Here is a 7354-nt window from a genome sequence, read left to right on the forward strand (position 1 = left end):
ATATTTGTATATATCTATTACGTTATCCCAAAGTTGCGGGTCATGTGAAGTTAATATTAATATCATTAAATCTATTCTCTTGGTTCCTGGGGTAAACTAAGCAAGGCTAGGGTTTCGGCCGTTTTCTTCCAAGTTTAGTGGTTGGGATGGCGGCGTGTGAGCTGTCGAACCAGCTCCTTCCAGGCGGGCAACCGCTTGCTAAGTCCTACGCAGCACGGTGGCTCTCTCTTTTCTTAGCTATGAGAAGGAAAGGATTCTAGAACTAAGGGAACTTGGATCGTACAGAGGTGAACCTGTGACGGGCCCCCACTTCTCCCTAAGGCGAACCAAAGGGTATCCGCAGGACATCTGCCCAACTCTCGCCAGGACTCACTACAATCCATCATTCAAAAGCTCGGAATACTTCAATAATACTTCAAATACATAATTAAAGTACTCCAAAATATCTCACACTTACAATTAGATAGCTTTCAAGCTTAAATACAACCCAGCGAAATATGTACAATAGTCATCCGTTATAATACAACTTAAAATCTTCAAAAGAAAATAATCTAGTACTACTCACGAGCACCCTTGGTTTCGAACCCTGTAAAAGAAAATCACAACGTGGGATGAGCTACACAGCCCAGTGAGGTTCCAAGACACTCTAACAGATCAAATAAATCAAGTAAATTGGGCATATCATATGCATGGTTCAAGGTTACACAATGGCATGTTATCATGAGGTGATAATCATTATACGGTAATTTGAGACATTCATCATGAGACAGTTATCATGGTTCAAGACATTGGCTTGTATAGTTCACGAGTAATTGGAGCTTATTACAGGTGCGAGTAATTAAGCATATTACAGGTATCATGATACAAGGTAAACATATACTGTAGGATACGGTAGCTCAAAGTTGGGAAAAATTCGAAACTGTTGAACAAATTTCCAGATTTGAGTTTTCGACTTTGGGACTTTAGTTAGGTATCGAAACGGACTTGGATGGGTACAAACTTTGGCAATACAACACTCCTATATAAAGGGTATCCCTCTAACAAATTTTATGGGAAAAAATACCTTCGGGAAGGTAGTCAACTAACCAACTAAAGTTTCAAAAAATTCCTAAGGCAGAGCTGCCTTAAGCTTTTCGTTCTTCATTTCCAAACATTTGGCCCAGAAAATCCTTCAAACTTCGTTCATTTATGTAGGCAAAGCCAAAGGAACATTCATGGTACATTTGGTAAGTGTTTTAACCCCAAGAAACTCAATTAGCAAGTCCATACCAAGTCTAACATCAATTCTACTCAAAATTTAGGGTTTTCAAGGACAGGGCAGGTTTCGTATTTTGATCACAAATCACTCAATTCAACTCGGAATTGAGCATGGTTGGTGGCGTTGGAAAATACATTCATAAGGATATAATTTCATAGAAGAAATCATTTTCAAATTCAGCACACAACTAGCTCAAATTCGAGCCTCAAGTTGTAGCTTCTGAACTTCGTTCCAGGAAAACAGAGAAACAGGACAGTCATTTTTAAACGGTTGGTACAGGGTACTCTAGTGGAATTAGGATTTGCATTTTATACCAAATGCAATCTGGGAATGTCTAGTTTCCAGTGCCACAAACGGCACTCAATTCCGACATCGGAGCAATGAATTATAGCCGAAACAAGATGGCTGTCCAGTAGTGACGGGAATCATTTCCCAGTTTTGGCAGATTCTAAAATTCAACATGCACTCACCCAAATCACGTAAAATTTTGAGGAAACTTTAAACACAACCTATATTTCACGTTTTCATCAGAAACAAGTCAATTGGACTTCAAGAAAATACACTAAAATGCACGAAAATAGTAAGGCAGAAACGGCATCTTCACATGCAACTCCTCATTTGACTTCCTTTTCATTTTTGCCACTTAACTCTACTAAACTAGCACTTAATCAACACAATCAGCTTCCAATCCTAGCTAATCAGATCATCCAAGTCATTGTGGGATTTCATAGAGCCCACTCACCAATTTTCCAACAAATTTAAAGCTGCCCATGAGAATCCAAGAGCTCATGAGTGAAATCTATCTTCCATAAAACAAGAATTAAGTGGTTGATCATTATTTACTTCCTTAGAGAGTCAAGACAGAAATTTTCGGTCACTTTGAGCTGGAAAAAAACCGTGAGAGGCAGCTCCTTTCCTAGCTTATCTTGATCACCAAGTGATTTGAGGGTTGCATGTAAAATTTGAAGGGAATTGAGCAAGGAATTGAGGAGAGAGGGTGGAGAAATTTTCTGGTCTAGCTCTCCCTTGGCTGCTCGGCTGTTTGTGCGTAGGAGAGGAAGGAAATGCTGATGATATGAGCTTCTAATGGTAAGCTTATACGTGTGGCTCAATTGTACTCAAAGCTGTCCACTAAAGTAGTGCACGTCCGCGTACGTTTCGGGCTCGATTCCTCGCGAGTTTATTGCACTAGTGCACTAAATTTCTAATGCACTTGCATTCATATTATTATTATTCACTCTTAATAGCCCCAAAATAATGGCCTTAGGTTCCTCAATTACTCGCGTGCATAAAAACACGTATTTCCAATTTAAGCGCTAGATAATGAAATTTCTAAGAAGTTCCTATGACGGTAATATAACTAATTAACCTTTGAACACTTAAATGTAAAAATACCTATTTTGAGACTAATGCACAAGTCTCCAATTTTCCAAGTTTATTGTATTCTCGAATCGATTATTTACTCCAGTCGCGTATTTACTATTTTCACTTAACGAGCATTCAGGAATTAAATTTCGAAACGAGTGTCGCGCCCCATTTTTTGATAAATAAATAAATGGTTTAAAAAAATGTATTTTTTGTGATTGGAAAATGAATTGTGATTTAAAAGAAAAAATGGGTCTAAATGGGGGTTGAGAATGCGACGATTTGACCCAAAATTATAGTTTAAAAAGGGTTTTTGAAATAAAAATTGGAGTCGCCACTTGGTAATGAGTTAAGGTGTACCAAGTCACCAAAAAATAAATTTTTAAAGAAAAAATAGGAAAAAGTAATAACAAAACCCCTTTTAAACGACTCCTAGTCCACGTAAACCAAAGAAAAAGGTTCGGGAGTCACATTTGACAAAGGGGAAGGCGAGGATAAAATCCAAGGCACCCCTTTGACCTAGCCAAGGCTAGTTGCACGATTTAATCAAAGATTTTCTTGTTTTAACCAAAGAATTTATTACATTTGGATGCACTACATGGATGCAAACCCTAGACCTAGGGGTATTGGGGGAAATTTCTCTTCAAAGGTTGAGTGGTGCCAATCACATTAGTTGTGAAGCCCAATAACGATCCTTTGAAGAAGTCACGAATAATGCGAGTGGGATGCAAGTGAATGGAATGCATGTATGCAATGTGAGGACATGAGTTTGAAAAAGTAATAAAAGACAATAAATATGTAAATGAAAATGTGCACGTGAGTGGGCAAGGTACGGTATGTGAAATGATAATATGAAGTGCATGTGTGCAAGTGATGATAAAAGTGTTCGTGTGCAAGTGAAGAAACATAAAGGTGCACGTGTGCAAAATGGGAGGAAAAATGAAAATGTGATGAGGATATAAAATGGTAGAGTGGATTTAAAAATGCATGAGCCTAGGGAATTCATGCATATTGGGTACGGGGAGACCTAAATCGTGACTCAATTTGCCCTTTTATAGAGGGAATACAAGCGTGGTAAGGCTTAGAAAAAGCCACACTCGTCTATATCCCATATTTAAGGGGACTCTCCAGGCAAATGAACCCTATAACTAGTATGAGATGCAAAAATCCTAAAATGAGGGGAAAAGGGATTCGAGGAGCATGCCAAATGATAAAACTAAGAAAAATGTATGACATGTAGTGAACATGCAAATATGCACTATCGAAAAGGAAATCCTAAGGGTCTAGCGTTGGACTAGCCCATCTATGAATTCCGACTAGCGTTGGACTAGCGGAAACGTACATTCATCCATCACATTCATTCATGGCTATGAAAGCAAGTAGACATGCCAAAACACTCGTAAACACGTAACACGTAACACTGAGCATGCTCGACTAGATGCAAGAGCCTAATAAAGCAATTAAACATGTAGCAACAAAAAGCAAGCAACCAAGGGGAAGGGGAAATGGACCAGATGCTCTCCGAGCCCTATCTATTACAAACCAAGAGGTGTACACATACCCCATAAAAACATAAATAAAAGTAAAAGTAAATAAATGCACGCAAGGAGGTAAGGAAAGCGAAGTAGACAGGCATATTCACATAACACATAAGATCACATAGGAGAGACAAAAAGGGATAAAAGAAGTTGTACCTCCCTCCGTGTGTAATGCTAGTAAAGTGAACAATACTCAACTTGGGCTATGGTCACTAAAGAAGGAGCTAATTTGGGCTAAAACCATTCAAAGGAAAGGATTAATGCACCAATGTAATGATAAAATACAAATATGACAGTCGGAATCCCTCAAACATCGAATTCTTCCTCACTTTGCAACTTAGAAATGATCAAATAAAACAAATTGGACCAATCGATCATCTAAATCATCTCAAAATGCAATCAAATAATGCACGGTTACCAAGGGGGAGAGATTATCAACCAAGTCCTAAAGTAAACACTCCTAATGATTCACTTGCTAACATTAACAACCCCTCAAGTCCGATCAATCATTATGGAATTTCGAAGGTCCAAGATCAAATACGGGTCAATGAGTGGTTTCACTTGCATTTTGGGATCCAAAAACAACCATTGATCAATCAAACCGAAATCAATTAAAACGTTTTAAAAAACCTTAAAGGTCCCAAAACAAGAAAAAGGCCAAGTAACAAATTTATTTAGGAAAATTGAAGAGAATAGGCAAGCATAAGCTCATGTAGACATAAGGTTCACAAATTCATGCATTAAGTGCCACCTAAACAAATGAAAACAAACAAGCAATCGAGTTGGAAAATTGAGGCTACCAAGGACTCAAATGCGAACACTAACCAAACACTCAAGGTTATCAAACACTTCTAGGAACCTCAAAAATCCAAAGGCAAAGAAAAAGTCAAGTAATGGCTTAAAATTCAGCTATTCTAAGACCTATTTGCAAAAATTAGGACTTAATTGAGTCTTTGTAATATTGCTGCAAAATTTCAGGGACCCAATTGATTGATTTTCAGAGCTTACGGGCCTTAGAAGGATTAGATAGAGGCCAAGGGGTTGGAGTGCAATTATTTTAGAACATTTTACATGCAAGTTTCATGCAACCACGTAAAGAATGCTTCTGCAAATATTTTCTTCCATTCCAGCAATAAAAGATTTTCAGCAACACCGAATGAAACTTGCTGCAACTTTCTTACCAATTCAGATTTTTATCAAAGCTTTGATTTAGATGTTTTTAAAAACCAACATCACAGCTCCAAACCAAGCCATTAACTATACCACCACCATGATCCTAACAAGCTGGAAACTCAAGAAGATGTCATACAAAATTCTGGAATAAAGCTCATACGAAGAAACAGGTTTATTCTTTCCAGCAAGCACTTGAACGTGATTCAAACATTTCAACCCATACACACCCAACACCCCTTAATACTGAACACTTCAAATAAAACTAGAGTTATTGACTATAATCATCAAACTCAGCAGATCACAACTCACGGCCAAACAAAGAAAACCAAACAGCAGCTGAAGCGAACAAAGTTTCTAAAGTCGCAGGTCTGAAACAGCAAACTTGGAATTCATGCAAGGAAACACAGAAAATGAGTAGGTTTAGCCGAAATACTCCCATGAGATGCAGCAAAGCAACACAATCTAAATGCCCTGAATACTTGTCAAACCTGAACTCTAGCCTTTCAAGATATCAGACCCAAAAACAAAAAAAAAAAAAAAACTCCAGCGGCTCAAGAGAAAAAGGAAGCTATTCGCACAGCTGCAACATGGTCAAGAGTAACTCTCGGCTATTCTACGCTTCACTGTAATGAACTAAAAGGGACTTAATACAAGTCCCAACTGACTCCAGCACAACGACTTGGGACGAAGGGGCGAGGGAGGATTAAATACAGCACAGCAAAGAATACAAGCATCCACACCACCCAATCAGAATTTCAGTTATTCTAGAAAAATCAGTCTACAAACATCCACATAACCAGCCGAACCCTTTCAAATTCATTGCAGCAAAGATTTTACTCCTAAACTTCAGCAAGACACTGTGAATCCAGGCCATGGCATCAAACAAGTATTGTTTTTCAACCCTTAACATAAAAACACTAGTTTTAGGCATGCTAAGAGATTTTAATCATAGAACAAACAAAACTGCAAACTTTCTACGGTGAAGCCTTCATTTCCTTAGACCCGAACCCCCATAACCCTCAAGCCATCAATTCTCGCACAACCCAAGCACAAAAGCTTTTCATTCCAGGAGAAACCGGACAAACAAAACAATACAGAACAAACTAAGGATGATGCAATTCTGAAATATACAACTTGCTGGGCTTGCTTGAAAGAGGTAAAAAGGATTACCTTTAACGCCTTATAGTGTCCAGTGAGCAAAGAAAAATTGAAAAGGTTGCACCCAGACGTCAACTTTGAAGATGCAGGTTTCAGGTGAAAAGATTCCCAAAGCTTCGTAGGAAGACAGAAACGAAACCTTTTCCTCCTTCAGCCACTGGTCAGATTTCTCTCTTAGCCCTTTCTGGTTTTCTTTCCCAGCCGCTACTTCACCAAAAGATCCTCTCAAGCTCTCCCCTAAGTTTCCTTTTTCCTTTTCAAAACCCCCAACCCCAGCTCTCGCTTTCAGTTTTTCTCTCGCCGTCCAACTCTCAATCCCTCAGCTCTCAGTTTTTCCTTTTAGCCGTTAGCCCTCTCATCCCCCCTTTGCGGCTGTAGCCCTATTTCCCTTTTATATCAACTTCCCAATCTCCTAAACCCTCAACTGAATGGTCAGGATGAAGGCCAGCCTCTGCCTTCATCCTGCCCTTCAATGGCACGTACGAAGCTAGCCTTCGCAAGCTGCCAAAAACGCAGCTTGCAGGCCGTGACCTTTTTCTTTTTTTCTTTTTTCTTTTTTTTTTTCAAGAAAACTAATTGATTAATTAAACAAAATTGATAATAATAATAATAATAATAACACAAGCAACTTAAATAAATAAACTAGAAACAACAAAATGCAACTTTCCATTTTTTCTTTTTCCATTTTTCTCATTTTTTCACTTTTCCTCTTTTTTCCTAAATGAACCAAATAAAAGATAAATTAAGTAGAAATGACAAAAATAGATAAATAAAGCTGAATAAAACATAATTTCTATTTTTTCCTTTTTTCCAAGAAACTTTATGCTAAAACTTAAAAACAAAGACTAGAAACTAAAAACTA

General features: G+C 38.1%; 1 long non-coding RNA gene across 1 annotated transcript; it reads right to left on the reverse strand.

The window, feature by feature from the left end:
* Positions 1-385: 385 nt before the first annotated feature.
* Positions 386-6410, reverse strand: LOC140037316 (uncharacterized). Its single transcript, XR_011841238.1, has 2 exons — positions 4318-6410; positions 386-586 (listed from the first exon to the last, which is right to left on the reverse strand). It is a non-coding gene; the product is annotated as an uncharacterized lncRNA (long non-coding RNA).
* Between the last annotated feature and the right edge of the window lie 944 nt (positions 6411-7354).

Source organism: Coffea arabica, chromosome 2e, assembly GCF_036785885.1.
Source record: "Coffea arabica cultivar ET-39 chromosome 2e, Coffea Arabica ET-39 HiFi, whole genome shotgun sequence".
NCBI lineage: Eukaryota > Viridiplantae > Streptophyta > Magnoliopsida > Gentianales > Rubiaceae > Coffea > Coffea arabica.